The following is an 8681-nucleotide window of genomic DNA, read 5'->3' as shown; positions in this document are numbered from 1 at the left end:
TACGTTTCCAAGTAATTACTTTTATAAAGAAAAGACAAACAAAAATTTTAGTAATGTGTAGCACGTTATAGCATATATTTACGTTCGCGAAAAACTTACAACTACAATCATGTATTTTTTTAACGTATATAAATATTGAGATGATAATTTTATGATTTTATTTTAAAGGATAAATGACCGTACCTTTCAACTGGATGATTTTTCCTCACTGGCTTCATATAAGAGATAACAATGCTGATTATTATGCCAAACAAATCAGTGATTCTTATGAAGTGCTATATATTTTTTACGCAACTTGGAAATCGGGAATTCGCAAATATTTCCGCACGCCAAATGCCATGAATTCCAAATTCGCTAACTTTTCGACCCGCAGAAATATCCACTTATACAGTAGCTAAAATGTTGTTGAAAATGACATGACATATTTACTTTCATACTACATGTACTTGTCCAACTCGAGACTTCTAAAGTTTTGTAAACGAGAGGTCAGGTTTCAAACACATCAGGCTCAATATTACAAGTTTTTAATACCGAAGTAAAGAGGGGGGTGCGGAAGCATACAGTCACCACCTTGTTGTTCCGTCCGTCTATCCGAAATCATTGTGACTAAATCCGATAACCCTAGGTGGTCCCGTTTTGGGATTATTTTACTTGTTCTAAAGCGTTTTTTTTCTCTCTAAAAGGCTTCTACCGAGACTGTTATGACCCCAGAGACAATATTATCCCGCCCGTTGTTCCTTGAATTTAAAATCACTTCTTCTTTGAAACCACGAGACACAAAGCTTACATATTTTGCAATTTTGTGGAATTGTCGAATGGACTTTTACCAAGAAATTTAAGACTAAATTATGACAAAATATAGCTTAAATCTAAAGATCAATTCGCTGTTAAGAAAACGGCTGCAAACTTATTTGACTGCTACGAGTATGTATTACCGCCCGCCCGCTTAGCTCAGTAGGTAAGAGCGTTGGTCTACGGATCTCGGGGTCGCGAGTTCGATCCTCGGGCGGGGCGTATGTTTTCCGTGACTATTTGATAAACGGCATTGTGTCTGAAATCATTAGTCCTCCACCTCTGATTCATGTGGGGAAGTTGGCAGTTACTTGCGGAGAACAGGTTTGTACTGGTACAGAATCCAGGAATACTGGTTAGGTTAACCTCCCGCCGTTACATGACTGAAATACTGTTGAAAAACGGCGTTAAACCCAAAACAAACAAACAAACAAAACGAGTATGTATTGCATTGTCAACGGACATAAAATGTTAAATATTTAAAAGGTGAACGATTTCGTCCCTGTAGTACTATTAGATGTTTGGTCCTCATATTCCTGATAATAATTTATTATAGTCAGTCTGCATATGAAACAATGCAACTTTAAAATTATTATACAGTGTGTAACGCCTATACATTTAGTTATTTCCGATACAATGCAATTACAAAAAAGTAAACCAGTGTTGTCACCATGCGCATTCGTGTAGTCTGATGAAGATCTGTAATGTTCGCAATTCAACAAGTATCCATTTGGCAACCGTCTCTTTCAGTAGTTAATGAGTTAATCATGAACTTTGACCTTCAAGTGTTACCTTAACCTTGAAACTGTGACCTTAGTTGTACACTCTAAATGTCGTCTTGGTGACACTTACACAATTAATGCAATTTTATGGAAAACTTTCAGTAGTTAGGAAGGAATTGAGTGGACACAATATAAGCTATTTGATCTGTGACCGTTAACTGAGACGTTGATATGCCAAGTTATTACAGGAAAATGACAATTCAATGAAATCCCAAAGATAATAAAGATGCATAACTTGAAGCCGATCACGAACATTTCCACCAGTGGTTACTACTGCACTTCTTTCCAATTTGCACTCATGAAATAGATTAACGGGAAATAAGACTACTTTTATTCATAACAAAACTAATCCATGTGTACAAAGAAGTATCGCACTCCAAAAAACTGTATGTAACAGAAGAATAAAACATCTTTTGATTTTGCCTTTGCGACCAGTGCAGATCATGATCAGTCTGCACATCAGTGCAGTAGATCATGATCTGCACTGTTAGCCATTCGGACGGTATCTGTTTAGTTTAAACATATTTTATTTCAAATTTTTATGCATATATGCAAACTACAGTTTAAATTTATAATATTTTTTATCATACATGTTGAAAAAGGATTAGATCCGAAAGCTAAGCTATAAAGGTCTGACTTTGATGCGCACCCCTTTGAGTTAACCACACTGTCCAAATTGAAAGTGGACAGATTTATTAAAAAATTTAGAGGGTAAGTTTAAATGATGTTTTCACAAAATGTTCACTGATAGCTGCTGATTTTCAAGCAAACATGGTTTGTTATAAAATAATTCAATTTTAACCATTTTTTTTATCTTCTTTGGGTTTCAGTTTCATAGGTCATAAACAACGAAGAAATCGTTTTCCTCTCGGTGATTGCACAGGATTTTACACCAGTTTACAGGAATAATGTAATGTTGAAGATATTAGGAAACCTGTAATGCCAACGGATTGGTGCATTTTTTAAGGGTTTCCGATGCAAAGGATTATGCAGGTATTATGGCATGCTCTGGAGCTTAAGCTTTGGTCTGATGGAAGCCTGAGGGTACCGGGTGTGGGAGGTGAGGGGCAGGGAGAGGGGCGTGAACACATTGTGGAATATTTAGTGCTGCTTCATTGATTATCATACCGTGGACTAGTGGGCAAAATACCCCATCCAGCCACCTTACACTAATTAGGGGACCTCCGTGGTCAAGGGGGTTTTTTTCGCTGGTATAATCATTCGCACTTCACCCATGTGTGTTTTGAGCCCACTCAGGACTTTGAATTCTTCATTTGAGAAAGGTATCCAGCTGGCTTATAGGTCGGTGGTTCTACGCAGGTGCACGCACATGATAAAATAATGCAGCTGGGGTGTTCCTCCACAATGAAAGCTTGAACGTCGCCATATAACCTACTATAATTGTGTCCGTGCGACGTTATGCCCAACAATAAAAAGATATATATACTGACTGGTCAAAGAACATTCCTTTAAGTGCTGAGCGCCAAGCTACTTGTAATACTTTTTCGTGTCTTAAGTATGATAACACAGTTCAAGATTAAGATTCGCCTAATACAAAATGTACCAAGTTTTGAATCGCTCCCCAAAGGTTTTACTCAAGCCCTTGTTATTAATTTTGTTATTTATAAGTTTTAAAAAATAGAAAAAGAAATTATCATAATTTCTTCTCACAATCCGTACGTTTTTATATCATTTATCGTGACCTTTGATGGGAGAAACAGCACGCTAAAAGTACATTTTTGTATATTAGGCTCTAAAAGGAAATAGCACGTTTTTACCGAAATCAAAATAAATTTACTTTGATATTCTGTTATATATTTATCATCCCCCGTCTCTACATTATAAAGTTTTCTTGTCGTTCCTTAATTGAACATTATTCCCAGGAATGAACTCTACAGGAATTATTGCGATAATTTGTTCGTGCATTTTATGCATTTTAATTATCGTCTTGATAAAATTCCCTTAAATTTTTGAAGTAAGAAAGCGTAAAAATATAGCTTAAAGACTAATTTCTTTGACCATCAGTTTACTGAAAGTCTATTTTTATAAGTGTATATTTGTTATGGTTGTTTTGGCTTTGAAAAAAAAAATTTTTTAGATATTTTACAAAAATATCACCACAGATAATGATTCACTTTTGCCTTAGGTAAACATAAATATTCTTGTTAGTGGCGTTGATTATTTAAGCACTCGCTTCTGTGATCTTATTTACTTAAGTTTTGAAACACTTAAAAATATAGTTTACATGTCACTACTTTGCTAAAAAAAATCTGTAAGTAATCCTTTAAAAACAGGAATGCAACCAAGCAAGCTAATAGCATGTTTTGTTTATTTGAGGCTGTTCATGAGAGGTATTTGGAAAACACCTCTCACCCCATTTAACACCGGCTGAAGAGGGGCTCCTTTATGCAGGTATTGAAAGGAATCAACGATCCAGAAATTAAAAAAGTATCACAACACTGAATCAATGTAGAGGGAGACTTTTTACATTTCAAGATTGCCCCTGTAATAATTTATAAAATATGTGAAAAAAATCTTCAAAATTAAACACACCCATGCAGACTCGTTTTACTGAAAGGTAATGGAAAGCATTACATCCTCTAGTAAAAATCATGGCAGTTGTTGTATTTGACAACCGTACTTCGATAGTACCCCATCACAGCAAGCTCGTTTTCAATACGTTTAAAAAAATGTAGCCGAATTGGGCTCAAACTGTGTGCCAACCGAATAGACGTGTAGTGACGTTCTACTGTCCCTTTTAACAACTTTTGGACTGGCTCTAACGGGATTGGACGGGAATGGTGCTCCAGAACTTTGAGCCTGCTCAAAAGTTCCGCCGATCTCCAGTCCTGCTCTTCGACGGACTGGCAACGTATTTAAAACGAGATGGGCGTATCAAGAACTGAACTGGAGACGGGTATGACGTAATGCGATCGAGGTCAATTTCAGTGCGTGTGCATACCAAACCGGGATCCGCTTGTAGCTCTTTCAGCCCCGTCACGGCCAGACTTAACTCGGCCGCATTACATCCTCAGACGTCGTTATTCCGTCTGAATACGTACGATCAAAACAAAAAAATACAGTGCGTTTCTAAACAATACTAAAGTTTGCGTAGGTTCTCAATACGCTCCATCGTTCATTTTAGTCATTATTAACATTTGTTCGCAGTTCCTACAACCGTCGATCTGTCTTCAGTACAATTAGATAAAGGGAAAGGGGTACAAAACAGGGCCATTGGTACGGGTTCATCAAATGTTGAAAAGGGGGCAAATGTCTTTGCTTTATTCTTCTATGGTTTGAGACAAAGTCGCCAGATGTCGAAAGGGGATAAATACGACGCACATTCTCTTGACTTCACGTTCAGGGCTGGCTCAGGATGCTCTATTTTGTTTATTGGGTGCAGGCGCTATGAGACATTTGGTTTAAGTGTTGTTTTAACATCCCGCTAGTTTAGCTCAACTTTTTTTGGAGTAATTGATACATGCCAATGCGTAGATATTTTATATCTGAGAGATTGAAGAGTCAAACGAGAAGGGGAAATGGACAAACGTGATGGTTTTTATAGCTGTCGGGCTAAAACGAGAAAACGTTCTGAATGTTCTTATTTTAATCATATTTTTTTGCTCTTTCGTTCAAAGAACACACAAAATTACATATCTTTGAAGCTTTACACCAAAGTAGCCGCAGGTCAGCCTTTGCATCCCCGCATCTGACAAAACCACACCGTTCGCTGTTTTTTTCAAAAGGCTTATTCTACCTGAATATAAAGTTTACTGATCCTAATTTTAGAAGCATAAATGCACAGGTCAGCCCTTTAAAATAGAGTTTCCGGAAATTCACGAAAATGTCCAAAAGCCAATTTTCTCGGGACTTGGGTCAAATTTTTTTTATCATTTCTGCATCCACTGCCACTACCACTATAATATGATTACAACTTCAGCTACTGTTACTGTTACCTCGACTAGCAAAATGCTCAGGTCACTGGTTCGAACCCGAGGGCGACATACATTTGTCGCTATCTTTCGTTATCCAGAGCTTCTCAAGTTAGGTGAAAAAACAGGAAGCTGCTATGTCCTGGACAAATTAACACGACTTGTCATGGACGGAGTTGTTAGCCTTAAGTAAGGGGGCCCCGACCTTGTGTATGCTGTGAACTAATGTCTATGAGATTTTTTAGAAAATACCCCTTTAGTTTTAAAACCCCCTAACCCCACGGGAGCTCGCATGTAAGAAAATAGGCCTTCTTTTTATTATAATCCCGCCGTGAAATAGCGGAGTTTGTGCGTTCGTTCATCATATACGGGTTCTTGTCCTAGTATAACTTGCCCATGCATTGTCAGATTTTCAGATTATTTGGTACAAATGATCACTTTGAACTTAGATTTTTTTTGTTATTTGTTTTTTAATACTAGTATATACGTTTGTGTCCGGATCATATCTCGCTTTAATCAGATTTCCAAATACTTTGGTACAAATAACCACCATTTATTGACAATCTGTAGTGATCAATTACACCCATTGCTGCAAACGACTCAAATTTTGGCACCCTGTAGAATGGTTTTGATGAATAATATTTTTTGTTGTTTTGGATTCAGAGCGCTGTTTTCAACAGTTTTTAGGTAATACAGTTTGGGGCAGTTAATATTACCATTGATCCTACAACGGACAAGTCCAAGATGATGGTGATGATTATGATGGTGAGATGATAATGATGAAAAAAATATCAAAAATATTAAAATTAGTACAACAGCATCTTAGTTAGTAACAGACAACTTCCCAGCTTGAAACAGCCCGATGCGAAAATCGCATCAGATACGAGTTGTTATCACCCGGGTTTCTCGAACGTGTATCCCTCGAACTTTAGTCGATGGTTATTCTTCCCATTAATATTAATTGAAATTATACCCTGGCTCATATACGAGTTAACACTCGTACAATCGTTTACGGGCAGGGGTGTAAAATTCCACTCGCCCGCTCGCATTGGCGAGTTAAAGTCTGAGTAGGACGAGTGGACCTCGCTGTATATCGACCGATCGGGCGAGTGGTTTTTTTACGTCCTTAATTTTTTCCAAAATTCAGAAAATTACAACTCCAAAACGTCAAAAAACTTTGAGATGGTTCAGCCGCTACCTGGATTGACTGGAATTTACCCGCGAATCGTAAAGATATCAAACGTCATGCCGTAATTTCCATTCCACAAGCACGTGCGACCTATCGTATTAAATATCTAATTTACATCGACACGTACACAAAAACCGTGCGTATGCATTCATTTTTTAACATTTCACTTCAAGTTTCAACACCTCTTGAGAAATAATACTATTTGAATTCTATAATGATTTTAATAAGATATGACAAAAATGTAGGCAAAATTCTATAAAAACGGTCGAATTTTCATATAATCATTTTTAAAAAATTTAAACAGCGCGATCTTAGTTACTTATTTCTTTCTAAAAGTAAATAAATGATGAATATCTGGGCAATAAAATTCAGACTTTTTTACCAGAAGGAACAAAAAACAGAATAAAAAAATCTTAAATAATGAAAAAGCGGCAGCAATTACAATACATGGAGTAAAACGATTTTGGCAAACAGATGAATTTCTGTTTGTGCGGCAGAATAGGTTACGTGCCTCGTGAACGTAAATAAAAATGCGATTTTAAGATAAAAGCAATGGGGGGGGGTGATTCATTCACAGCACATTCGCTTTTGATAACAAATTAAAGAAGAAACTTTTATTGATTTCTATTTCTCAGCAATTTTAAGAACCCATGCGGTACGATCAGACAGTGATGTTCCCCATGGCGCGAAAAAATGACGTAAATGCCATGACAATCTCGAGCAAAAATACCGCTTTGATCTCCACTTCAATGTCAAGATACTGACACACTTCTTTTAGCTCTACTTTGAGGGGTGTAAATTGATCATGAAAACAAGGTCAATTACTTAGTTTATCAACTGAATAATTACCGATAATCTTCAACGTTTTTCCCATCTCTTTCAACACGGTGGGTGGACGATGATTATTGTGTCCAAATTTTTCAGACACTTTTCAAATAAATATTTTTCGGGAAATAATACTATTGTACATAATACTCCTTTCATAAAAGTGACAGTATTAAAAGTGTCAGTTATTAGGGCGAGTGGCTGTTCACTAAGGGCGAGTAGGATATTACTGGCTACTAGTCCTGCACGACGAGTGAAGTGAAATTTTTACACCCCTGCGACGGGTCTAGTAAAACACACCAATACGCGTAAAGTCTTAACTGGGTGGATGAGAGACACAATATGTCAGGCTGGAAATTCCGGCCCTGACCGGGAATTTAACAGGCTCCGCCGGTTTCGTAATCTGCAAAAATATCCGCTGCACCACCCTCATCGACGGGGCTTCTTGTGTCGCTCCTATAGAGAGTGTTTTTATACGAATGCAGACACCAGGCCTGGCAAGAAAACTCACTTATATAGTAAATATAATCCAATTAAGTTCACGTCGGGGTTTTGAATAGGACATATTTCATTTGATGTATCAATTGTCGTCAGTATATAGCCCGTTGCGGAAATGGCAACTGCTGCAATGGAAAATGAAATATTAACCACAACTAGTAAAATAGTCAACTTTAAATCTAAGACTGCCAGAGGGCCACTTTTGTGGCCCGACTAATGTACCAAATTTGCCAGAGGGCCACTTTTGTGGCCCGAAACCCGCTCAATTTAGGACCGATATAGAACGTTTATTTCAGTATTTTATTGCTAAAAAGGAGATTTGATGAAATGTAAATAGTTGTTATTTTGCACATTTATTGACGTCATTTCCGCCTTGACGTCGACTACGTGAAATTTCGCGCCGTAAATATTCAATTACGTTGATAATTGAACTTGTCTATGTAGTTTTATCTGATACTGTATACATATAAAATTGCGTGAAAAACGAAATTTTTGGCACACTGAGCCCTTGTTTATACTGTCTTGAGTGAAATGCATTAACGTATTTAATTTGTATGATATATACTGTACGAAACAATATATTTGTCCTTAGTTCTGAATGAGATTTGCGTCTCATTGAATATTGACGGTGAAGTTTGTATAACTATGGTATGTTTTCTACCC

Source organism: Mercenaria mercenaria, chromosome 14 (genome assembly GCF_021730395.1).
Source record: "Mercenaria mercenaria strain notata chromosome 14, MADL_Memer_1, whole genome shotgun sequence".
Taxonomy (NCBI): domain Eukaryota; kingdom Metazoa; phylum Mollusca; class Bivalvia; order Venerida; family Veneridae; genus Mercenaria; species Mercenaria mercenaria.
This window is presented reverse-complemented; position numbering follows the sequence as displayed.